The 27066-nt window shown below is 46.8% G+C and overlaps 1 pseudogene across 1 annotated transcript; it reads left to right on the forward strand.

The window, feature by feature from the left end:
* Positions 1-12123: 12123 nt before the first annotated feature.
* LOC123120231 (F-box/FBD/LRR-repeat protein At1g13570-like) lies at positions 12124-26700 on the forward strand (annotated as a pseudogene). The gene is made up of 5 exons (XR_006459353.1): positions 12124-13761; positions 15640-15756; positions 15836-16692; positions 16772-16921; positions 26048-26700. The product of XR_006459353.1 is annotated as an F-box/FBD/LRR-repeat protein At1g13570-like (transcript).
* Positions 26701-27066: the final 366 nt, after the last annotated feature.

The following is a 27066-nucleotide window of genomic DNA, read 5'->3' on the forward strand; positions in this document are numbered from 1 at the left end:
GTGAAGGGGGAAAAACATCCGGGAAAGTATTCCCGGGGTTTCGTGTTTTCGGGCAGAGGAGCCGGAGGGGGAAAGTTGCGGGTTCGATAGGTTAGGGGTGTGTGGCGGACGAACGGACCGCGTATCCGGATTCGTCCCGTCGTTCTGAGCAACTTTCATGTACAAGGTTTTTTCATCCGAGCTACGGTTTATTTTATATGATTTTTCAAAGTTTTAAACAATTTCTAAATTTTTTGAATTTATTTATTATTTCAGAATTAAAGGTGAAATTGCTAAGTGTACCCACAGCTTGTACACAACAATGTACTAAAGGGGCTGACAGGTGGGGTCCAGTTGACTTCCCAGTCAACAGTCAACTGGGACCGTTGACTGGTCAAAGGGGTCTAATGGGACCCTCCTGTCAATGACTAGACTAGTCCAGTCAGCAGTTTGACTTGGTCAAACTGGACAGCAGGCCCACCTGTCATTGGCTATACTGTTAATTAACAGTAGTTAATTAGGTTAAGTAGTTAATTAGGTTAATTAAATTAGGATTAATTAAGTTAATTAATTAATTAATTAATTTAATTTTTTTATTTTTTTTAATTCCCTTTTTTTTGTGCGGGTCCACATGGCAGTGGCCCGAACCGGCCGCAGCTGGGCACCCGTGGCTGCATAGGGCGCCGACGGCCACTGCGGTCGGGCACGCCGTGGGCAGCAGGGGGAGGCCGGGGTAGGGGCGGAGCAGAGCAGCCCGGCGGCAGGTGGGGCACGGCAAGGGGCGCGCGAGCACGCGGGAGCAAGCAGCAGCAGCAGAGCGGGGCCGCCAACGTGGGGCGCCGTATGGGGAAGCGGGGAGGGGCCGGGGACGGGACGGCCCGGCGCGGCGGGACGCGGGCGACGGTGGCGCCGGAGCGCGTCGACCGCCGGCGGGGAGGGTGACGCGGTGGCGTCCTAGGGGGAGAGGGGGGGGAGCCGCACGAGGAAGCTCACAGGGGGGCGCGTAGGGTAACGGGGCAACGGTATTCGGGGAAGAGGTCGGAGACTGCGTGACGGAGAGGAAGCAGGCCGTTGACGTGGTCCGGCCAGGAAGCTCTGGGCGCCGGCGTCGGGCGCCGGGGTGGAGGGGCGAGGGGTGGTCGAGGAGGCCGGTCGGGGATGAGGATGGGGACGCGAGGCGGCAGATCCGGCGTTGAAGCACGACGGCGGGGCGCGAGATCCACGGGCGGCAACGGCGATGTCGGCGGGGACCACGGGCGTCGACGAGGTGGCCGTGGCGGAGGCGTCCCGCGCGGCGTCGAGGCGAGGAGGAGACGAGGACGACGGGGCTGCGTTGGGGTCCTCCTCCTCTCGATCCCGATCCAATCGGGGGAGAGAGGGGAGGGGTGAGATATTTTCGGGGGTGTGGGTGTTTGGGCTAGGGTTTCCTCCCTGGTGGGGGGTTATGGAGGGGAGGTAGCGGGCCGGCCGGCTGGGCCTGGGGGTTGGCCCAGTTGGGCCACGGCCCAGGGGGGTTTCTCCTTTTTTTATAGTCTTAGGTTTTAGCTTTTCTGTTTTGTTTTTCTTTTTTTTATTTTCTTTTATTATTTCTTTTCTGTTTAAATTCATCTAAAAGTATTTAGGCTTTTTATAAAAAGGGGTTTGTTGCACCATAATTACCTTTGTAATATTTGGCGTCCACCGAACATTTTTGTTTTTATTTTGAAAACGTTTATTCTTGACTTGATTTTGAATTTGAAATTCGAACCGGTTTTTGAACTAACCCGAGATTAACTACAGTGACAAAGGTGACGTGGCATCATTAGTGGGGATTACTGTAGCTTAATTACCCGGGCGTCACAAAAACGCATGCGCCCCCTCCCGCTCACTCCTTCTTCCTCGCTTCTCCTTCTTACTCCTTCTTCTTCCTTGCCGCCGCCACGCCACCGGGCCACATGCTGACGAAGCGCTGCTGCGGCTTCTCCACTGCTCTACCTTGCCGCGACGCCGCCGAGCCACCACACGCCATGGCGAGAGGCGACTGAGACGGCTCCAACGTCCACGAGGGACATATCAAGTTCCTCCGCGCGACGCGGAGGCTCCCCATTGCGACGGTCATGGGGATGCTCCTCCTGGACGAGAGGGAGATCTCGCTGGCGCCAAGGGCCAGGGAGTTCATCGTCTTCCGGAGCCACTTCCTCAGCGGATTCGGCTTGCTGGCGAGCGGCTTCCTCCGCTCCTTCCTCAATTTCTAGCGCCTTCAGCCTCACCACCTCACTCCCAACACAGTGTTGCTCCTCTCCGCCTTCGTGACCTTCTGTGAAGACTACCTCGGCGTCCTACCCACACTCGAGCTGTGCTGTAGGTTCTTTTATCTGAAGCTAGGGACCCAGTCCAAGGGCGAGCCGGCCTAGTGTGGCGCATGCATTGCCGTGTGGCGCACCAGCTCCGAGACCCGCTTTCCGCCTATCGCCCTGCTGGAGTCGGCAAAGTTGTGTCAGAAGTCCTACTTCTACGTCCGCAACCTCCACCCGACATGCGACTACATCGACCTGCTGGCTTACGCAGCCAGCCCACCGCCCAAGCAATGCAACAACTGGGGACAATAGCTGAAGCCGGTGCCGGCCACCATAACCAACATCCTCATCCGGCTTCAAGAGGTGACGGACTTGGAGGGCCTCAAGCCGTCGGACCTGCTGGCCGCATTTGTCCAGCACCGGGTATCGCCCCTCCAAGCCCGGCCGCACCTGATCTGCGACATGAGTGGCCGCCGAGACCCATGCCGGATGTCGACCAAGGAGCTGCCGACGGTAGAGGTGGTCCGCCACGTCAATTACTTCTCCAACAGTTGGCTCAGCAAGACCGATTGGAGTTTCGGCAAGCCGCCGTACAGCCGCGCCAATCCGCCGCCACCAGTTAGTATTTGTTCCCCATTCTTTGCTCATGCAATTCTCTTCATCTGACCTGACCACCCGGACATGGGGTAGCACTACCCGGGTCAGGCAGCAGCCATCGGGCCGGCTCCGGGCCATCAGTGGACGCTGGACCACGAGGAGAGCGATGTGGGCGACCCCGAGCTAGGGGCTGCCGCGATGGAGGATGGGGGCGAGGATGATGCCATCGGAGGAGGCGGCGCTAGAGCAGGCGGAGCCACAGGAGGCAGCACGGGAGGAGACATTGACGTCCGGGATTGGCCAGATGATGATGAAGACGGTGACGTACAACGCCGCCCCGAAGGTGTCGACAGGGCAGGTGCCAGCTCTTCGACGGCGCGGCCGCCAAGCAGAGCACCGACTGGTGCACCCAGCGTGCCCAAACGCCGCGCCGAGGGTATGTTTGGCAGCAAGCCACCCAAGAAGGCCAAGTCGACGGCCGCGACCAAGTGGCACGAGGCCACAAAGGCAGACGCCATCCGGAAGGGCCCAAAGGAGCGCTCAATGGTGTCCGAGTAAGTGCATTGATTGTTCTGTCTTGGTTGTTAGTTTCTCAGGAAGCTTCTTATCTTTGCTTGCTTCGCCGCACAGGGCCGCCCTTTCCATATCATGGGCTCCGTTTGCCTCGCTGATTGGGTCAGCAGAATGCTCTAAAGAGGCCCGGTGCATGGACCCGACCGCTGCCCTTCAGGAGGCAACAGAGAGGAACGCGCGGGAGGTTGCAACGCGAGCGGAGGCCGATGCCCAGGCCGCTGCGTAGGCGGAGGCCCAAGTAGCGGCACAGGCGGAGGCGGATGCGGCGACCAAGGCGCAGACGGAGGTCGACGCCAAGGTCGCAGAGGATCCGACTGGCTGCGAGATCCCGGAGGCTGCAAGCCTTGAGTAGGCGGAGGTGCCGGAGGTGGAGGCCCAAACACCGACAGGGACAGCCGGAGCAGATCTATCGGCGCCGGAGCTGGAGGATCATGACTTTGTCATCCCGGAGGCGGAGGCGACTCAGCGCTCCAGGGGCCGGAGAGCGGGGTGATGGCCACCCCAGAGGGCCGGAGGTGCTGTTGACCGGCACCGAGCTGGCGACGAGCCAGGTGATGACGACGCACGCCCCGGCGCGCCCGTGCCCGACGCGAGCGATCTCCGCGATGAGGCCGATAGATACCAAGGCCGCGAGCTCGCAGGTAGCCGACACCAAGGCCACGAGCTCCGCTCCGACTGGTTGGACGCCAGGAGCTGTCCCGGCCGCCCAGAACCTTGCGGTGCAGGACGTCCTAGACAAGTTTTCCACCCACGGCGCCACCCTCCTAAAGGCGAGGAGCTAGATGGTGGTGATGCAGACGTCTGTCCAGGTATGCTTTTTGACTTGGTTCTTTTCATCTTTGCGATCTTCAGTGGGAGCGCGCTAGCGCACCCACTAGGTGTAGCCCCCGAGTTCCAAGACGGCTGCTGAGCAGGCAGGTTGGAACTTAAAGGCGTGTTTCTGATTGTTGGGATGCCGCTCTTGTTGCAAGATTACCACAACCTGCGCGCAGCTTGCTTCAACTCCTAGAACCAGCAGCTCGCCACCCGGACCGCCGAGTTGCGGCAGAGCCGAGTACATAGGTCATCTTTCAGTGGGGGCGTGCAAGCGCACCCACTGGGTGTAGCCCCTGAGATTCGGGCCAAATGTTGAGCAGTCGGGCCGGATCTTCCCAACAACTTCTTGTCTTCGTTGCTATTGATGATTCTTCTTTGTCATTGCAGAGGCCGCCACCCATCTGCGGAACCGCGTGCATGAGCTTGAAGGCTAGCTTCAGGCCAAGGAGTTGGAGCGTAGCCAGGCGGCCGCAGAGCGCGACCGACTCGAGAAGGAGTTGGCTAACCAGGCGACCTAGAACATGGAGTAGGTCCGACTGCTGAAAGTCAAGGAGGAGCGCCTACAGGCCGAGACCGAGACCCATCGATCGGGCTGGGCTAAAAAGGAGAAGTATCTGTCGAAGGTTACTCGGTGATCGAGGACCTGCTCGAAGGTAAATCTTCTTCCTTCCTTGCTTGGTTAGTCACTGTCAGATTCGGGTCTCCGCAGACCCAAGAAAGATTCGCACTCTAGGGTGCGTGCGAAGAACTCGAACTCCCCAGCCTACTAACTCGTTGCTCTCACGGCCTAGATCGGTGAACGGGAAAGGAAAGACACACGACAGTTGATACATCTCCAACATATCCTATAATTTTTGATTGTTCCATGCGGTTTTATTATCAATCTTGGATGTTTTATAATCATTTTACAGGCATTTTATATCATTTTTTGCTACTAACCTATTGACATAGTGCCAAGTGCCAATTGCTGTTTTTTCCATGTTTTTTACATCACAGGAAATCAATATCAAACGGAGTCCAAATGCCCCAAAATTTTACGGAGATTTTTTATGGGCCAGAAGAAAGAAGATGGGCCCTGGTTGCACTTCGGGGGAGTCCCGAGGAAGGGACAACCCACCAGGGCGCGCCAGGAGGCCCAGGCGCGGCCTGGTGGGTTGTGCCCACCTCGGGTGCCCCCCAGACCGCCTCTTTGCTCTATAAATACCCCAAAATACCAGAACCCTAGAAGCGTCGACGAAATATTCATCCAGCCGCCGCAGAGTCCAGAACCACCAGATCCAATCTAGACACCATCACGGAGGGGTTCACCACTTCCATTGGTGCCTCTCCGATGATGCGTGAGTAGTTCTTTGTAGACCTTCGGGTCCGTAGTTAGTAGCTAGATGGCTTTCTCTCTCTCTCGCTGAATTCTCAATACAATGGTCTCTTGGAGATCCATAAGATGTAACTCTTTTTGCGGTGTGTTTGTTGGGATCCGATGAACTTCGAGTTTATGATCAGTTACATCTATTGCATCCGGATTAATATTTTGTTGAAAGACGACGTCCCTTCCATGAACCGGATGCAATAATTCTGTTGAAATGTTACGAGCTATAATATTACAGGATGCAAAAATTTATAATCTTCCATGAAACAAAACAATATTATTGCTGTGTATTATTTTTTGCCAATACAAAATGCAAGGTATAAACATCTAGGCATCAAATTTCAGGAACGAATATGCATCATTATTTTTGAATTCTCAGAAAAGCAATCACACAGATAATTCATTCATATCCTTGTTGAGACAGACCTGAAAACACGATTTAAGGTCTTGCTTACGAAGCATATTACAGTGGCTTGAATGTTTCGGACAAGAAAACACATGGCAATATATAAGTCAACAAAAACGGTAGTGCCAAATCAGATAGCACCATGCTAGTCAAATATCAGCAGAAACTTGTGAAGAGCAAAAGAGCTGACCTCCTCACCGACATCACACTGCACTTCGACTTCTAAAAGTAATACTCAAGAAGCTAAAAGAAATCCAGACACTTGCTGGATGACAAAGACACGGAACAAGACGAAACCGCCTCCATTTCCAAACATATGTGTGTCACATCTGTAATACACACATACCAATCATTATATTGGTATTGGAGGAAGTAGCACAGATCCAGCTAATATTACCTTATCTTAGAGCAGAGATATCAAATGGAAGGTGAAATTGCAAGATTGATATGCCATGGCATCCTATATTGTGTTTAATATGTCATTTGAATTGCACAAATGAATCAGCCAGCACGTACATAGAGGTTAGAAGTGTATGATTGACAGATTGTATAAAGCAACAAGAAAAATTGTACAAATTGACACCTCCTAGAGTGGTCCAAGGAGAGAATACTTAAAAGAAGAACAGAGAAGAATGAAGAGAAAAAAGAAAGAAAGAGGGTGATGTTACCCAGCCATAGATTAGTCTTGTGTGTGATCTGAGAGGCCATGGTGCGTTCGTCTGGGTGGGCAAGATCGAGGACGAGGATCCAGGTGACGAAGACAAGACTGATCACCAGAAACAAAGAACAGAGAAACATGGAGCATGAGAACCATAAATCGAGAGGCCAAATGAGAGGGATAGGGCTCACAGAGAGGGTCTTCTCATTGCCTTGTCGTCGACATCCACTGGAGACACATCTTGCCAGAGCCACCCATGCCTTATTCTTCTACCACCCCGACCTCCTCCCGTGGCTGCCGTCAACTCTCACCTTTGATCTGCACCCTTCTATTTTGTGCTTCAGCACTGGACATGAATAGAAGATTCAGATAGTCATACTCTAGATCTAACAATGGGTGCAACATACAAGTGAACTTGGCAAGTTGGCGTACATCCATGCTTGACAGATCAAACGAGACAGAATCATATCACAATATACTTTGTGCCAAACAAATTCTCCATCTGTACCTAACTTCAGATTAGACATTTTCTCTGTACACGGGTGGGAAGAGTCAACTTGTACCCGGATTTTGTTTTACCTTTTCTGCTGAAAGTGCCATGCACATTATCAAAAACAAATTGCAAGGACACATCAAGTACTTTTAAAGCCAGTCTTCAGAGACCAAAAAAATTCAGTGCAAACCTTATACAACATATATGGTTTTCTTGTTTCTATTTGTGTCTTCAAAATATCAAACCAAGTGGACTGTGTTGAACACTTTTCTTCGCTTTACTCTGAAATTGTGTAGCAAGGAAGAGCACAGAAACATATTAGGAAAGAAAGGGGATGAAGATCTGCTGTACCAGGAAACATGTGGAGGCAGGGAGGTTGAGTTCCTACCTGGTGCGTGACTGGTGGCAAATGAATGGGGCACCAGAGGCAAGCCAGGAAGAGGGCCAATGAGGCGGACGACGGCCAGAAACAACGGGCCGCTAGAGTGGCGGTCCTCGAGTTGGCGCGTGGTCCGACACTCCTCCTGCTGATGGTGTGATATAATCACGCCTACTTATGTACTCAATATTATCGCACCATCGAAAAAGGTCACAACAGAGAAGGAGGTGCAGGAGTCCGGTTGTAGAAAATATGTCATACCAGCACAACGTGGAGTAGTAGCTGGCATGTGGAGAAGAGGTGCAGGTATACTTGGGCCCGTGTCGCGTGCAGATCGACACAAGATAAAGTGTTCAATTAAATATCAATCAACAGCGACACCACCAAAGCAAGATATCAGGCCAAACTTTCAGACTCCCCCTCGTTGGAATTAATCATCATCGCAATGGTAATATAAAACCATGCACGTGGAGGTCTCGTAGTTGCATGGAAAGTCTAATAGTTTTGGTCAAGCCGAGTGCTAGTTTATTTAGTTCGTCTGTCCGATTTGTGTTCTCGTAAGTTTTGGGCTTAGCCCAGGTTGCCTGCGTGCGACTATAAATAAAGGCCATATGGCCATGTAAAAGGGAGGTTTTAGTTCAGGAAGAAAACTCAGAAACTACACCTGATGGACGCGTATCTATACTACTGCGTCCCTATCTAGGGTTTGATAATTGCATGTGTTTTGGCAGCTTCGATTGCCAAGGCACAAGTTTAGTTTGATTCTTGATCCACAAGGATCGATCTAGCTAGCTTCTCGTTCTTCTCCATCTACTTATGCTACTCCCTCAATTTCATTTTACAAGTCTTGCGCGTATACCTAGGTTGCCAATTTTCTCACCCTAATATAAACTATATAACACAAAAATTATACGGTTTGAAAATAGAACATCTGAATTTTATATTGATATATTTTTTGTACTATATGACTTGTATTAGGTTGGTCAAATTGATGACCTAAGAATACGCGCACGTTCTATAAACTGAGAGAGAGGGAGTAGTGCTTATTATCGCTAATTACTCCGTCGCCGTCACCGCCGATAATCGCCATTAGCTTAATCCCTCCATCTATCCTAGTACTACAACTAGCACGCACACATCTTCTACTACTTTCCGATCTCTACGATCATCCATCCATCTAGTCTAGCTACTCGTTCTTTTGCACGTACACTTCTACTTCTGCCAAAAATTATTTCTTATACCTGTTTGCGCGAGTGAAAGATCAGGGCCACTACATAAAATCGTCTCAAAGCTATTTGAGCTGTATCATCTGGTATCAGAGAGCGCCAGGTTTATCATTGCGCGCGATGTCAACTGCAAGCAAGCGTGACGCGAATGAGGTGCAGGAGGATGATGGGCCGCCGCAATATGGTCCCGATCTGGACACAGGTGCCCGTGCTATGTTCAAGGCTACATACCAGCACTTCGACAACCGCATGAAGGCCCTCGATGAGACGGTGACCGATGGGGTCCAGGCCATGCAGGCAGCCCTCCGTCGCCTAGAGGCAAGGGCAACCGGCGAGGCTGCTCCAACGAGGGCACAACATGCCCTGCAGAAACGAGCACCTCTACACGTCCGTGACGCGGACATTGCCAACGACGACAATGATGCTGAGTCCGAGGATGGTTCTGATGCTCGCGGCGACTTGCCTCACCGACCACAATAGGATGCTCGCCCCCATGATGATGGACCAAGGCTGCGCCGTGATGAGGATGAGGATGGAGGTATTGGTAGAATAAAAATTACTATACCTTCGTTCACAGGCAAGGCTGGTCCTGAGGAGTATCTTGAGTGGGAGATGCGTGTGGAGCAGATTTTTGATAACCATCGTTACTCCGAGGAGCGGAAGATTCGTTTTGCTTCTCTTGAATTTTCAGGTTATGCATTAATTTGGTGGGATCAACTCAACCGCAATGACGCACGACCAGAATCGTGGCGTGAGATGAAGCGTACGATGCTGCTCGCTTTGTGCCAGCTTATTTCCAAAAGAAGCAACACACAAATCTTCGACGTCTTGTTCAAGGAGCCATGGCGGTGGATGAGTATTACCAACAGATGCAAGTTCTGATGATCAGAACTAATGTGCATGAGTCTGACGATGCAACAATGACACGTTTCTTTGAGGGACTGAATGAGGATATACGCGACCATGTTGATTTGATGCAGTATAATGATATGCAAGAGCTTCTTCATCAAACGGAGCGTGCCGAATAGTGTGTCAAAGCAAAGCAATTTTTCAAAGGCTGCACCAATTTTAACACGGGGCAACGTTCCTATTCGCATGACGATGATAATGTCAAGCCAGTTTCATCCTATAAGTCAGCTGCTACCGATCACAAGGAGATGAGCAAAGAATCTATGGCCGCGAGCAAAGTGGCTTCAAGGGCTGATTCAAGTGCGCAATCTGCTATGCGTACTAGTGAGATTGTGTTTTACACATGTGGAGGTAGGGGACACAAACGCATTGATTGTCCGAACAAGAAGAGAGTGCTCCTTGTTAATGACGGATATGTTTCTGAAGACAAAACTGACTCAGAGTCTGAAGAGCCCAAGGAAGGGGAAAGTGAGTCTAATCCTATCAAGTGCTATCCTTTGGATTATGATCTGCCATGCATCATGGTGCAGCGAGCCAAAGAGGATCAAATAACAAGCGCAGGACAGCGGTGGAAAATTTTTCAGTCACAATGCCAGATCAAAAACAAGTGTTGCAAATTGATTATTGATGGATGGAGCTACACCATCATTATAAGCAAGTGTGTGGTGGATGCTTTAGGATTGAAGACATGGCCACATCCGCAACCACGTTGCATTGAGTGGTTGTACAACTTCAGACGTCTGAAGGTGACTCATAAGGTACGCGTAAAGTTTAATATTGTCACATATTATGACGAGGTGATTTGTGATGTTGAGCCAATGTATATGTGTCAATTGCTACTGGGTCGTCCGTGACAATATGATCGCAATGCTATACATGAGGAGAGATCCAACACATACGTGTTCCGAGATATTGGCATCAAACGTGTGCTGCAGCCCATGGGTAACAATGCTATCAAGATTGATCCCGTGTTTGGCGTTCACAAGGAAATTTTGAAGAGTGCCCCGAAACTGAGGACAGTTTCGCGTGAAGGAGGGGGGATGATATAATCACGCCTACTTATGTACTCAATATTATCGCACCGTCGAAAAAAGTCATAACAGAGAAGGAGGTGTGGGAGTTCGGTTGTAGAAAATATGTCATACCAGCACAACGTGGAGTAGTAGCTGGCATGTGGAGAAGAGGTACATGTATACTTGGGCCTGTGCCGTGTGCAGATCGACACAAGATAAAGTGTTCGGTTAAATATCAATCAACATCGACACCACCAAAGCAAGATATCAGGCCAAACTTTCGGACTTCCCCTCGTTGGAATTAATCATCGTCGCAGTGGTAGTAGAAAACCATGCACGTGAAAGTCTCATAGTTGCATGGAAAGTCTAGTAGTTTTGGTCTAGCCGAGTCCTAGTTTATTTAGTTCGTCAAGTCCGATTTGTGTTCTCGTAAGTTTTAGGCTTAGCCCAGCTTGCCTGCGTGCGACTATAAATAAGGGTCGCGCTAACTGCCACACGTGTGGCAGGAAGGGAGACGCACCACACGTCTCTAATGTAAACAGATTGTCACGTCATCGCATGCATGCATGCAGGAATCTTTTTGGATTTTCAGTTTTTAAAATGTTTTATCTCTTAAACGAAAAATCCGATTGAAAATCCGTTTTCACCATTAAATCCCTCGCGATAAGATCTTCGAAACTAGATCCCATGTTGATATGTTTTGATGAAAAAAAATTTGGATTAAAAGTTGCCATGTCTATTGCATATTAATTGCCATGATATTTACACTGAAGTTGCCATGATATGTTTCAGCTATTTTCTTCTACATTTAAAAGTAAATTTTGACATTTATAAAACGGGTAATTAAGAAACTAGACTTGCCATGAACCATAAATTAAAATTGCCATGATACATGCACGTAAAATTGCCATGGTTCATATAAAAAATAATTTTCATGGTCAAAGTACTGGAGTTGCCATCATCAAAATACTAAAATTGTCATGATCTACAAACTAAAATTGCCACATGGCAACTTTAGTTTAAGCCCTATGGCAAATGCAGTGTAAACATCGTGGCAACTTCTGGCAAATTTTTTTTCGTCGAAACATATCAACATGGGGTCTAGTTTTGAAGATCTCGTCGAGACGGATTTAATGGTGAAAACGAATTTTTAGTTCGCTTTTTTATTTAGGAGATACAACATTTTTAAGCCGAAAACCAAAAAAAAAATTCTGCTGATGTCATCTATTCATACGTGGCAAAATGAATGGTGATGGAGGCGTGTGGACGATACGCAAACGCCCACACGTGTGGGCGTTAACATTTCCGATAAATAAAGGCCATATGGCCATGTAAAAGGGAGGTTTTAGTTGAAGAAGAAAACTTAGAAACTACATCTGATGGATGCGTATATGTCTGCGTCCGTATCTAGGGTTTGATAATTGCATGTGTTTCGGCAGTTTTGATCACCAAGGCACAAATTTAGTTTGATTCTTGATCTACAAAGATCGATCTAGCTAAGCTTCCCGTTCTTCTCCATCTACTTCTGCTAGTGCTTATTATCGCTAATTACTCCGTCGCCGTGGCCGCATTAGCTTAATCCCTCCATCTATCCTAGTACTACAACTAGCACGTACACTTCTACTTCTTCCAAAAATTATTTCTTCCTTTCAAAAAAATAATAATTTCTTCTACCTGTTTGCGCGAGTGAAAGATCTGGGTCACTACATAAAATCGTCTCAAAGCTATTTGAGCCGTATCATGGCGACAACTCCAGGAGGAGCAGGTGCGCGAGCTGCAGCCGCGACTCCTCCGAATATGGTGACGCGATGGAGAAGGAAGTGTGGCAGGGGGCGCATCGACCTCGTCCGGGTGGATCTCGTCCTTCTGTGACTTCATCGGGACGAGAGCTCACGGGGCCGTTCGCGTCCGCCTTCTAACTCTTGTTGCCGCCTTGCCGTCAGGGCCATGGGGAAGAGCCGCGCCACACCTGGGTGCCGGTGGTGGCGGCGGCTGCGGGGAGGGCGCCGGTGGTGACGGCGGCGGCAGATGAGGGAAGGGAGAGGGAGAGGAATCGGGGCTGGGCCGCTGGCCAATCTCTTTCTCTCTTTCTTCCCGATGAAGTGAATCTCTTTGTCTAGTAGCTAATCCGATATGGACATCGCGAGCTTGCGTGAGGCTTATTGTGTTCGATTCGTGGTATCCGACTTGGAAAAAAGAGGTCTTTATCCAGCCGGAATCCATAAGCGGCTTGGTCCCTTTTCCTCACCGTTAATCCTGCTGCCCGAGATCTCCACAGCCGTTCATCGCGACATCCCAGTCCCTTCAAAGCACCGCCGCCCCCTATCTTTCGTTCCGTATCGTCGCCTATCGGTTCAAATAAGGGTGCAGCGGCCGCCGTTGACGACGACCGCCCACTTCTCCGGTTAGATCGACCGGAGAGTGAGGGGGAGAGCAGCATCCAGTATCGCGTCGTGCCCCAACCATAGTTTTTGGTTCCCTGTCCCCTTTGTGTTTCTTCTATTCTACTTGCTGCTGATTCGGTAAGTCAGATCTGCTAGGGATGGCAGCTCCCTTAGTCTTTTGTGTGTCAATTTGGTTATACCGTGTGTTAAGATGCACACTTCAGTCATATTTCATTTCTTGTTGGACTAGAATCATAGGTTTTACGAAGTTCTCAGACCATCCCAAGCACAGAGAAAAAAAAGATGGTTCGACTCAGTTACATTTTAGTTCCATTCTCCTCCTCAATTTGCTGACTTTCCATGCATAATATTGTATCACATACTGAAATAACTTTGCAGTTTTGCTAAAGCACATCTAGATGTGCTCTAAGTATTGTGCAAAGATTCATGCAAGCATTTTCTTTTGTCTTTTTCTTTTCCTTTCAAGTTTGATTGAGTCGTTTAGATGTGCAATAACTAGGGCACATCAAGATGTACCCTAGACAGACCCATAACTTTACCTTGTCAATGTCAGCTTCAAAATGGGAAACCATGTAATGAGTGAAAGAACAACATTGGATCATTGCTATAGCAAACAAATCCACCAGAAGGGAAGGTCAAATGTTATAACAGAAGACCCTCTCCAGGTATTTTGAACTTATGAAATGTGTATGTTTAGAGTAACTCGAATTTCTGAAGCCGAGGGTATTACAATTTTGCCCCAAAATGTGACAACTTTGCTCCTGTAGAGGGTTTTTAATAAATTTTTGGTTGGGGTCAAACAGTTGATGCTTCTACAAGACTCAGTGTAGCAGTTTAGCAGTTAACGTGACTATACCTGAGGGTGGAGACTAAAACATGGGCCGGACTGGCATGAGGTCTTGTAAAAAAGTTCACATTTTTAACATGCAATTTTTTAAACTAGTGTTAAACAATTGATACTGCGTCCAATCTTTTATTGTACTAAGTATCATTTTCTTGAAGTGTCAAGGTGAGGCGAGGCGCCATCCGCGCCTTTCACAACTTTGAAGCGCTTAGTGTGCGAGGCAAGGCGCCTTTGTACACACATCCTGTATATCCTAACCGATTAGCCATGTGTGCATAACATAGTTGGTATCTTGTAAAATCAAGGTTGAAGAAGGCATAGTTCTCGTTTTGACTGCAGGGAGGATTAGGGAGGAGGGTGAATGGTAAAGGTAAAGGGTAAGGATAGAAGGCCGAGGAATGGAGATTGAGGAAGAAGAGGCAACTTGTTGTGGTGGTCAGCCGGAGGATGAGATCTTTCGGCTCATGCCTCACGGTCTTGGCAGCAGGGGTGAGAGGGAATGCTGGAGGTAGGAGAAGAAGGAGGGAAGATAAGAAATATGTCTCATTTTAGAGTACCCCATTAATACCATGCACATATGCAACCATTTATCTAAACCCTAGCTACTTATGAGCCGCCTCAGGAAAGGAAGTTGCATCCTTCTGATGCCTCCATCCAACACAGCGCTACCTGCCTGGCTGCCTCCTCCCACTCCCCCACATACAATAACGATGCCGGCGACTTCAGATGTTGGTTCCTTGCCGCGGTGATCGATCTATCGTAGTGCACCTAGACCGCCTCCTAGACTGGAAGCAAGTGCCTAATCATGCCTTCTTGAAGTTTGCGCTAAATTTACATCAATACTAATTTCATGCCCTTTCTTCCACACATCTGTTTCGAGGATTGGTCCAAGGCTCTCCCATCGTTTGTCAATTCAACGACCTTTTTTGTCTATTTTGTCATAAGGTGCCTTTCCCTTTTTTGGGGCTATTTCTCTACGGCAGATTTCTGTCCAGCAACTGCAAGCTCAGCATTAAAAACAATACCAAGTGCATGAGGATTGCCTCCATGCTTCCTGTTGATAAAATAAGCAGAATTTTATGGAATTCTTTAATTTACTCCCAAGTACAGAGTATTTAATTATTCGAATGTATTAGCAGAATTTTTGTATCAACCTATGTTTTTAAGGCGACGCCTTACCGCCTTAGGGAGGGGGGGCGCTTTGGCGCCTAGGCGACGCCTAGGCGGGCGCTTTGGACGCCTAGGCGCCCAAAGCGGTCGATTTTCCAAAGCGGAGGGGGAGCGCTTCGACGCCTAGGCGTCGCCTAGGCGTCGCCTTAGGGACGCCTTTAAAACATAGGTATCAACTCGGTTAATCACCCTAACCAAGATTGATTGTTGTATTTTATTCTCAGGTTCTATATGAGAGAATTGTTGTAGATGGCAATCTTTTGCATTTGGGTTATCTATCACATATAGAAATACCCTACCTGTCCATTTGGAAATCTTGGTTCCACTTTTCAATACCGTATCCAAGATGTTCCATCTTCAAATTTATTGGATTTTTGCTCTACTACTATTTGAACAGGGATAGTTTAATTACTTCAATTGAATAGGGCATGAACATACTTTGTTAATTGAATTTTATTTGCATAGTGCTCTCAGTTTTCACTTGGCTTTCTTGATCCATCGTAGTATGAACGTTGTCTTGTTATTTCAGGTCAAAAATAAAATGACGAACTATCTAATGAGCACAGAAACAACTTTGGACCATTACAATGTCAAACCATCCAACCAGAAAGGAAGGAAAAATGTTAAATTTGAAGACCTTCCTGAGGTATTGCAAACTCAACTTTTGTCTTGATGTTGAGTATAACTGGAATTTCTGACGGCGAGGTATTTTTCACTTGATGCAGGATGTGCTTCGCACAATTTTATCGAAATTGCCTGTAAAAGAGGTTTTGAAGACTAGTGCTTTATCAAGTCAGTGGAGATATTCGTGGACTATCTGTCCCAAATTAAGTTTCAATAGTGTTGCCGTACGTGGCGGGATTAGGCTTGACGAACAAAAAAATGAACAGCAGAATTTCATTGATGACGTTAGTTTGGTTTTGCAAAAGTATCAAGGCAAAGAAGTTGAAAATTTTGAAGTCAAATATGCATTTGACAGCAAGCTGGTTGATCATCTCAATTGCTGGGTTAGTTTTGCTGTGTCGTCACGGATGAGGAATCTAGCTTTAGATCTAGCACCTACCAAATCTGGGGGTCGTGATGATCGTTATGCGTTTCCGTTTGGACTGTTTGACAGTGAGAGCCTAGCACGTCTTCAGTGCATTCAACTAAGTTTTGTATTGTTGAAATTACCTATGCAGTTCAGAGGTTTTCCGAACCTGAGAAAGCTAGATCTGAACTTGCTGCATGTCACTAGCAATGATCTTGAGAATATGTTGTCCAATTGCTACAGTCTCGAGTGGTTGAGCATTGTAAGATGCCATCTGAATGATGAACTTAGGGTTGAAAGCCCGATGTCCCATCTATGTACTTGCGAGTTGTGAATTGCATTATAACCAAGGTACAGTTCCACGCTACAAGGCTCTCCACCTTTGAATATAAAGGACAGTTTGTTCCTATCGACTTCACTAGATGTTTGAAGATGGAAAACACAAACATTTTGTTCTACAAGGCAGTTTTTCAGCATGCTCTCATTGCGCTTCTGAATGATATTCCAAGCATTCAAAACCTGACTCTGCAAATCTTGTTTCAACGACTAGAGGTTTGCTCGTCGGATACCATTTATTCTCATTTTATTTTATTCTTCATATTGTTAGTTACGTTTTTCTTTTGCCTCTCAGATGCAATGGGATTTAGGTCACCAACACAAGCTCTCCCAGCTTAAGAAAGTCCAGTTTTTGATGCATATATTTGAGGAAGATGTTGACAATGTTCTCTATTTGGTCTGCTTCTTGAAGGCAGTTCCCTTCATGGAAAAGTTGGAGCTTCATGTATGCACCCTTGCAAGTTCGTATTTGCTAGTTGATATATTTGATTTGCTTTTACATTTCTACATTGTTTCCTTTGCATGTTGTTTCTCAAGCAATCCAAATCAAGATAATTGGTCCAACATTCGTGTACTATTTTAAATCCAGTACTTCTGTTTAGACTAAGCGCTGGGTGGATAACATGACACATCCATGGTTGTTTTTTCTATTTAGGATTCTCATGTATAATTTAACCATTTATCTAATATTAGTATATCTGGTAACTATGGGCCAAAACAAGTCTGCTTTTGCCATTTAATAAGCTTGGTGATAGTATATGAAGTGTCCATTCTTTGCAATGTTCAGTATTAAGCATAGTTCAAAAAAGTGCTAGGCGTTAATTGTGCGTTTTGCCACCGCCTTGCGCTTTACTGACCAAAGCGCATGCTTATGCACAGTTATGCACAGATTAAGCGTAGTTATGCGCAATGCGTTTTGCCAACGCCTAGAGCCTAGGCGCGCTTAAGCGCTCGCTTAGGCGCGCCTTTTTTAACTATGGTATTAAGTGTGCGCTACCGAAAAGTTCCCCGATGATTTACATTAGTCTATTATGAACTCAAGGGGCTAAGGGCTTGAATTCAGCCAGTTGTCTATTGCACATAGGATAAATAGTGTGCCCCAAAATGAACAATATCTTACATGTTCTTAGTTTCTCATTTTTTATTATGAATTTTACATGTCATATGCCACAAGGTTATTATGCCAGTGTTGTAGCCGACGGTGGCCACAGAGGTTGTAGGGTGGGATACTCGCTGGACGTGAGGGTCGTCGCCATATAGGCGCCGTGGTACAGTAGAAGTGTAGTCGGGAAAGATTGGAGAATTATAGGGGTAGAAGAAAAGCATAGATAGGAACTAGATATATTATTTTTGAACTAGAGATGGGCCCCAAAGGACCCAGAACCTGCATTAATTTTTAAACGGTGATACAAAGCAGATTACAACAGGACCCACACATAAACAGAAACTACAACTAGGTCCCTGGTTTTTGCATGGAGGACCCCAAACAGGAAATAAGAAACACAATCGGGTTCTAATCAACTCTGGAACAGAACCAATCCTTGCAAGTGGGATACATCCTTATATAGACCATTTAGGCTGGTTACTGTTCACCGGACAGTAAGAACAGTAATTTAACACACCCTGGATACTTCTAGACTAGGCTTGATCCATCCAAGAGACAACTGGACTATACCGACAAACATGACTCTTTTACTAGGACAAATACACCCTGGATACTTCCATACTAGGCTGGGTCCATCAAGGGTGTGTTTGGTTCGGGAACGAAGTGGAATGGAATGACATGGTTACATTTCACTGGAACGGGTCGGTTCCGTCCTTGTGTCTGGTAGGAGCAATTGCGAGGAATGGAATGGTTACATTTTGATGTTTGGTTTGAGGGATGGAATGGAATTGTTCATATCACTTGATTACATTGATTTGTACAGAATTAAATTTTGATAGGAAACTAACTGAATGTATAGTAAACACTTGATTACATTGATTCAGAGAACGGTATATATAGACGCTGCAGTACAGAGGTACACAACAAAGAAAAATTTAAAGCTCAGGTAGGCACAACAACTCATAGTTCTACCAACCTCACATGATTAGAAAATTAATCCATGTCGGTGTGTAGGCACAGCAAGACTGCCTGTGGCTGCACACTGCCTAATTGTTGTTGTTTGATGCGCCGCGAATATTGCATCGTACCTGCATGCCGTTGCTAGCCCGCCGCCGCTGCTAGTCTGCCGCTATCCGCCGCCCCGTTCCTCTCAGCATCTGCTGGTCTGGCGCCCCTACTGCTGTTTCTCTATCCTCCTTCCGCTGATGGATCCGAGGATCCCGCCATGGAGAAGAGCGCTCGCCTCCTTCCTTTCGCGGGATCCTAGGTTGAGAGGCAAGAGACGCCGGCGAGGATGGGGTGACGCGGAGGAGCAGGAAGGGATACGGCTGCCGCCATGGGCATCGAGCGAGAGAGATCGGCGCTGATTAGGGGTGAGTGAGAGTCGGGTGAGGGGCGAGAGCGAGGGTCGGGTGAGGGGCGAGAGCGAGGCGTTCCGCGTCGTCCGGCCAATTTGGAGGAACGTCCAGGTTCGGCATATTGATCGAATATGCCGTTCCAGGAGCGAGTGGTTCTGGTTCCTCAGGTCAAGCAAACACTAGAATGGGTCCTAGGAACAGAACCGACCCGTGCCATTCCAGTTCATGATAGAAACCAAACACACCCTAACAGACAACTGGACTCTTCCTACAAACACTCTTCTACTAGTACACACACACACACACACACACACACACACACACACACCCTGGATACTTCCTAGGCTAAGCTTAATAGACAACTAGACTCTTAAGATGCCACAACATTACTCCCCTTTGCAGATACAACTCTTCCTTGAGCTGTAGTTCATGTCAGATCTTCCTTGTAATCGCCATCATACTTATAAAGGTAAAAAAGTCATTGGCAACGATGACCTCTTGAGAATTCTTCATCGCAGTTGAAACACAATCCCTTTTCCCTTCTTTCTGCCATCTCTGTGCTTGTTAATTGACGGACCGTGTGTTCTTCCCCAACAGCGACTTTAGCATTCCAGGAAGTACCTTGCTGCTGTTCGATGCATAGATGACTTCTCATGTAGGCCATGGCTATGATTGCTCGTTGTTCATATGCATGTGCTAGGCTCATGACCACTTGCAGGTCAGAAGGGTTCTGAAGCTCCACATTGACTCGTAGCAGATCAGTCAATCCGGATGTGAAAAATCTGAACCTGCTGCGGCATTGAGGAGGGGGGGGGGGGGGGGGGGTGTTAACACGACAAAGTAGTGCTTGGAACCTCTCTATGTATTCTGCAACAGGCCTTGTCTGTTTGAAGCGCACAAGTCTCCTGGTCGATTGGTCCAAATTGGAGGACCAAACCGTAGGTGACAAAGCTCCTTGAAGCAAGTCAAGACAGGGTTCCTTCATCACGCTCGAGTTGGATATACCATTCATGCGCTGCTCCTGTCATGTGATAGGCCACCAGCCATGCCTTGTAGCCTTCTTCAGTGCGTTGCAACCAGAAAAATTGCTCGCACCGGTTCAATCAGACTAGCAGGTCATCCTTGCCACCGAATGTTGGAAAATCCACTTTGTTGTATCGGGGCACTCCCGCGAAGTCTGCAGCATGAGTCATCGATGGTGGCACATGCGGGACACCAAATTTGGGGGGCATAGGTGGCATTTTTTGTGGTGTAAACGAAAATCCTGTCTGGGAATTGGAAGACATCGTCTGTAGGCCATGCATCTTGTGTGATGGTGTCTGGGGGCATGGCAGTTGCTGCTGTGTTAAGACTGGGTGTTTGTGTCATGGTTGTCACCAGGTTGGTGGCCAAATCTGCTGCTCCGCTGCCGTTCAAGAAGGGTAAGGATGGAGGGCGCTGCAAGATGCCATCGCCTCCTCCCGGCACACCTGGCCTCTCTTCGAGTGCCTTGACTTGCAAATTGAGCAATGCAAACTCCTTGGTGAATTTATCGCTCAGTGCGGGAATACTGCCATGACATCTTCATTGGGATTGGTCTTCTTGTCGGGTGTACCGTCAGCCATGGTGGTTGGCTATGATACCAGATGTTGTAGCCGATGTTGGCTATGGAGGTTGTAGGGTGGGATACTCGCTGGAAGCAAGCGTCGCCGTATAGGCACCGTGGTACAGTAGAAGGGTAGTCGGGAAAGATTGGAGAATTAGAGAGGTAGAAGAGAGCATAGGTAGAAACTAGATATTTCATTGCTTGCCTCCTTACAAGTGGGATACATCCTTATATAGACCACTAGGTATGTGCCCGTGCGTTGGCATGGGGCCAAATATTTTTTTAACACAATTAGAGGACCATACGGAAATAGCTGGAAAATCACCTTGCAGCACCACCCTAGGTGCCTCCTTTGCGACCAAGACCCGGAGACCATCCAACACCTGCTACTGGCGTGTCCATTTGCTTAGCAGACCTGGCACATCATCCTGGACTGGGCGCATATACCTGCCCAACCGCCAGCCAACGAAATCACCTTGATGGACTGGTGGCTGTGTGCGAAGGCACAAACCCCTCCTACACTACACAAAGCTCAGCAATCGATCACACTGCTCGTCCCCTGGATGATCTGGAAACAGAGGAATGAATGCGTCTTCGACAATGCAAGACCCTCGATAGATGCGCTAGTTGATAGGATTAAAGACGAGGCCAAATGTTGGGCAAAAGCTGGGGCACAGGGGTTGCGGGTAGTCTTGCCCGCCTCCTGGGATGTCCATTGATCGGAGGCGCTAGGACTCTGTAAATATAACCTCCTGGGAGGCATGTACTCTCTCTCACCTTTTCAATGCAATGAAACGCAAAAATCACTTTGCGTTTTCTCGAAAAAAAAGCAAATAGACAAATATAAGATTATGTTTTGGTTATGAAGTATGGATTTTCCAGCTATTTCTTAAACTGATAAAATAGGTATGTGCCCATGATTAATCTGCATTATTGGGTTACCAAAATATAAGGGATTGATTGATATTTATTTGCTTTTTGGTTGTGAATTTGTTGCTATTTATTTGGTTACCAAATATTGATTTGGTTTATCGGGTTTTACCATAAGAAACAATTTATTTACCGACCATGAATTTATTGTTGTACCATATATTGATTTGGTTTATCGGGTTATCAAATATTGGTTTGATGAAAACCAGAAGGGGATGAAAAACCAGGAAAAATCGGTGGAGGGTGGAAGGTTGGGCGAAGGGGTAGTGGGGAGAAAATTGAGTGAAAGGTGGAACCTTAGGTTCTTTTTAAGCAGTAGAAATTTGATTTAGTTTATTGGGTTATCAAATATTGGTCTGGTGAAAACCAGAAGGGGATGAAAAAACAGGAAAAGTCGATGGAGGGTGGAAGGTTGGACGAAGGGGTGGTGGTGAGAAAATTTAGTGAAAGATGGAACCTTAGGTTCTTCTTAAGTAGTAGAGATAGAGATTTTGGTTGGTTATTACTGTCCACTGAACATTAATTCAGCACATCCTGTATACTTCTAGACTAGGCTGGGTTCATCCAAGAGACAACTGGACTCTACTCACAAACAAACAGACTCTTCTACTAGGACAAATACATCGGGGATACTTCTAGACTAGGTTGGGTCCATCTAACAGAACTGGACTCTTCCCACAAACACTCTTCTACTGGGCGACACACACCCTGGATACTTTTTAGACTAAGCTTAATAGTAAACTGGACTCTTAAGATGCCACAACAGTCAGTGACTTATAGTAATGTCTTTAGCACTTCTAACCTTACTGACAACATTGTTGCTGTCCTGTCTCGAGTGGTAGACAATTCTTCTTCTCATTTTTCGTAGTCTTAGGAAAAACAGTTATATGCTACATTATTGAGTTGTGGCTCGAGGGCTTAGATTCATTCAGTTATCTTTTGCACATGTGGTACCTTTTTTAGACATATAAGATATCAAATAGCATATGGTGAAATAACATGGCAAGGTTAGCATCAGTCACAATCATAAAGGGAAGTCAAGAATGAGGTTTTCTTTTGTCAATTTTTAGCAATATTTTTAATGTTCGAGACACCTTTATTTTATTACAGCATCAAGGGAGAACACTTTACGCCCTTACAAATATTAAATATGAGCTTCATTCCCTTAAAAACCGGTCAACCTGTGTATGCTTGCTATTGTCGGACACAAATATTTTTAGTTTTTACCAATGCAATCAGGTAAACCAATTAAGTGGCTGTGCAAAGACAGTTTTGCACATTGTCATTCTTGGCCCGTTGTCAACTTCTTCCTTTCTTTTCTTCTATTTATCTCTTTCAAATCCCTGCTGAAGCTTGGCAACGATGGCCGAGGCACCTGGGTTTGCACGCCAGTGACATGGGAAAGTGCCGTACCTTTGTGCCAGGGGTTTGGGATGAACAAGATTAGTTGGCTGGATCAAATCAAGCATATACAAAAACCTAGGCCAAGGCTGCTTTCGGCATTGTGGTGAATTGCGATAAGCGCATTTTCCGAGCCAGCTGCTCCTTATTTTGTGGAACATTTGCCTATGGCTATGTTTGCATAGTAGATTATAAAACGAGTTAAAGCATGACATAGTTCAGCCACTGTAAACTGAGGCCAAAGAAAGCCATGCACCAGAAACACAAGAAGAGAGAGAACAGCCTGCCAAGCTCACACGAGGACTACAAGCAGCTGGATGCATGCGAACAGTATACATATTAAACTACCCCTATCCTGGCAGCAACAGGAAGGCATTGTGATTAACCTAGACTTTTGGTGTTGCGAGGCATGTGAGGGCTCCAGCATCTGTGATCTTGTCGAGCAGCCGTCGATCTGGGCACTTCAGGCTGGTCACGTAGGTGGAGGAGAAACAGGAGTTGTTGGTACCTTGATCCACAGGCCCCCAATCCTCCTGTTGGACTACCACATTCACAAACGTTTGTGGTTCTTTTGAATATGATTTCGGGACTTTGGAGAATTGGCTTTCAGTTCGGGGCTTCTTAGCGGTTGTAAGTTTCTGTTGTTGCTGCATTGGATTTGGAGGTTCCTGTACCATACACGGACAGGATGAGTCATAGACCACTGACCATCACCCTCATGCTGTGCTGCCTGGCTAGGGGATTTGGCCATGGTAAGAGGAGGGAACCTAAATGGATCTGTTGGATCCTATGGAACCATAACAACTACGGCCGTCGGCCGGAGTATAGGACGAGAATGTGATGTCATATAGCTGAACTTTGAAGATGGTGACTCATTCAGGTGACTCCTTTTGTTAATAGAAAGGGATTGCAAAATCTACACAGCCAATCTTACTGATCTTAGGGGCTGGCAAAGCGGAGGTGGATGATCCTGGCCCCAACGTTACCAATATCAAAGGTTCACTAAATAATGAGGCTCCTGAACTCATTGTCTTATCTTACAAACTCAACCAAGCCAAAACGTGATTTTCAGTGTCCAGGGCATATACAAGTTGTAAGATTTTACAAGGATATATATGTTAAGGAGTATTAGTATTGGTCTAGGAGTTTATTAGTCTATGTTTAGTTTCCTTACACCTCAAGTCATGTGTAATATATATATGCCCCTTGAGCCTTCAATAAAGATAAGTTGCTTCCCTAACATGGTATTAGAGCCTAGGTTTAGGTCTCCGGACGTCGCAACTCGTCCTCACGATCGATTTTTTTTCCGATCTCCACCTCCCTTCGATCGAACAGATTGATTCTTTGTCTCGTTCTTGGCGTGCTTGTTCCAGTCCGCCTCCGATCGCCTGCACATCCACGGTTGGGTCGGGCCTGGTCGGCTGATGCCCGATGGAAGATCTCCCAGGCTGGGCCTGTTCAAGCCGTCGTTTGTGCGTGCTCTCCCTGTTCTCCCTGGCCTCAAGCCCGACAGCAACCGTCGACTCAAATCTTCAGATCCGTCCCCAGCAGTGCATCCCATCGACGCCACCCACGGGATCCTTCTACCGGTCGCCGGTGCTCGCAACACGCTGCTGGATCTCCGCCTGACGCTCACTATTTGCTGCCCCGTTGACTTTCTCAAGGGTTCCTGCTTAGGGACCTGCTGCTACGTGGTGCCGCTAGCTACTTGGTGCTAGTCGCTTCCGGCTAGCTACCTACTTCCTCCTGCTATGTGCTGCTGCTTGTTGCTTTCCTGCTGCTACGTGATGTTGCTTTCCTGCTGCTACGTGATGTTGCTTCCTGCTGCTACGTGGTGCTTCCATCCCCGCCGTTTCTAGTTTTCTTTGTTTTCCGCTGCGTCCACCAAATCCGTTGAATTTTGTGTTTTCTCATGTCATGTGAGTCCACCATACCTATGTCCGTCAGCCTTTTTCTGGTCATTGTCCTCTGTATAGGATTTCTGTGGCCTCTCTTTGCGTTGTTGATCTAAGTCCATTCTCTTGCCGCCGAGCTTCTTTCGCCGTCGGTTTTCATGGGCCATGATTCTTTAAGCAATGCTTCATTCTTTTGATGTGCCATCTTCTTTCGACAACCCCATCTTCTCTTGATACTTCTATTGTATCTTCTATTGATGCGGTGTCTTTCTTTGATGTGCCATCTCTTCTTTATCCCCTTTGGCGACTCGACAGGTTTTGAAGACTCTTCACGCTACGACGACACTCAAGACGCGAATTTGGATTATCATCCCCCCCCCCCCCCCCCCCTTAGTATTACACTTCTTCAAATGCAATGCTATTGCATACGCTTTGCATTTGGGGGGGGGGGGGGTGTTAAGGAGTACTAGTATTGGTCTAGCAGTCCTTATTAGTCTATGTTTAGTTTCCTTACACCTCAAGTCATGTGTAATATATATATATGCCCCTTGGGCCTTCAATAAAGATAAGTTGCTTTCCTAACAATATAGAGCTCATAGGGCCTTATTCAGTTAATCCTCTTCCCAAGGGGATTGGAGAGGATTTAGGGTGATTCGACTTACAAGAGAGGTATTTTGACTTACAAGGGATTTAATCCCCCTCGATACCTTCCATCGTCACCAAACTGAACAAGCTCTATTGGACATTTTTAAGGGCATGATTTTTTTAATATATTTCATTCAAAATTTGCTATATGAAGAAAGCATGAATAAACAGAAAGGATTACTCATTATTTTCATTCAAAACGCCCTTAGGTCTGGACCACTTGTATTGGTGGGGACAGATTATAATGGTGTATTGATTCAACCGGACTCCCCTCTGTTCTCCACATATGGCATTATGGGAGAGCTTTTTCTTCGACAAAAGAGATTACATGCTTTGGAAGTGAAACATCGGCACATTTCCTTATACTGCACATGCCTTAGTTACTTGTAGGAAGTATACTGTGTTTTTTTCATTGGTTACGACAGCCATATATTGTTGCTAAGGTGGATACATTTTATAAAACAGTGCCGTCAGAAATGTGATCTGGGCATGTTGATCTTTGTAGTTTTCGAATCAGGGTGCACAAGCCTAAGATGTCATAAGACCATGAGTATAGCAATTTCTTAATATAGATCTTAAGCCTGTCTTATTTTTACAATATCATTTGCCCTCAATGGAAGTATGCTAACCATTCTGTTTTATAACCTGACAGTTTGGTGGATGCAAGGAGTTATGGTTTGCAAACAACGGTCCTGCTATCTGAAGGATATTATGGTTTGCAAACAACGGTCCTGCTATCTGACAGTTTGGTGGATGCAAGGAGTTATGGTTTGCAAACAACGGTCCTTCCACATACATGGCGTGAATACAGTTATCTGAAGGATATTCATATTACAGGATATAAAGCGGCAAGAGGCCAACTGCAGTTTCTTCTTCATATTGTGCAACATGCCCCTGCATTGGAGGCTTTAACTGTCGATACAACTCAGTTGCTCCCAGAAGAATGTTTTCCAGACAAAGTTGACAGCTCATTCCTCCATCATGTTACTAGGCACGCAAGAGATCATCTGAGTCAAGAACTTTCGTCAAAGGTGAAGCTTTGCGTTCTTTAAGGGTGCGCTTGGTAGCCGTCTCACCCTGGCATGTCTGTTCTCGCTGGTGCATGATGTCTAGCCATGTTGTGCACTATGTTTGGTAGTCTGTGTGCTGGGACATGTTGAGCTGAGATCTTGTTTGGTGCGTTGCATTGTGGTTGCCTCCTCCACGAGGTTGTGAGGACACCATTATTAGTTCAGAGATGTGATAAAAAATAGATTATGTGGACAATGTATGAGATTTCAATACCAAAACAACATTTGAACACTAGCTATTTTTGCCTGTGCGTTACAACAGGGGAATAAATATTCTAGTGGTCCAACGGATACTTTACACTCACTGTATTCTAGATTTTGACAAGATTTTCTAGATTTTGGTAAGATTTAATTTTACAGTTTTGCTAAAGCACATCTAGATGTGCCATAAGTAATTAAGTATTGCACATCTAATTCCCATGTCACTGATCTTACGTGAAGATTCATGTGGTTATTTTCCTTTTTTCTCTTAACTTTTTTTTATGCTTGATTGTGTCATTTAGATGTGCAACAAGACGTGCCGTAGACAAACCCTTAATTTTATTTGAGTACATGTACGAAAAGGCAAGGAAAATTTTGATTTAGTTGAGGTTTTGGTAAG

This window comes from Triticum aestivum, chromosome 1B (genome assembly GCF_018294505.1).
Source record: "Triticum aestivum cultivar Chinese Spring chromosome 1B, IWGSC CS RefSeq v2.1, whole genome shotgun sequence".
Lineage (NCBI taxonomy): Eukaryota > Viridiplantae > Streptophyta > Magnoliopsida > Poales > Poaceae > Triticum > Triticum aestivum.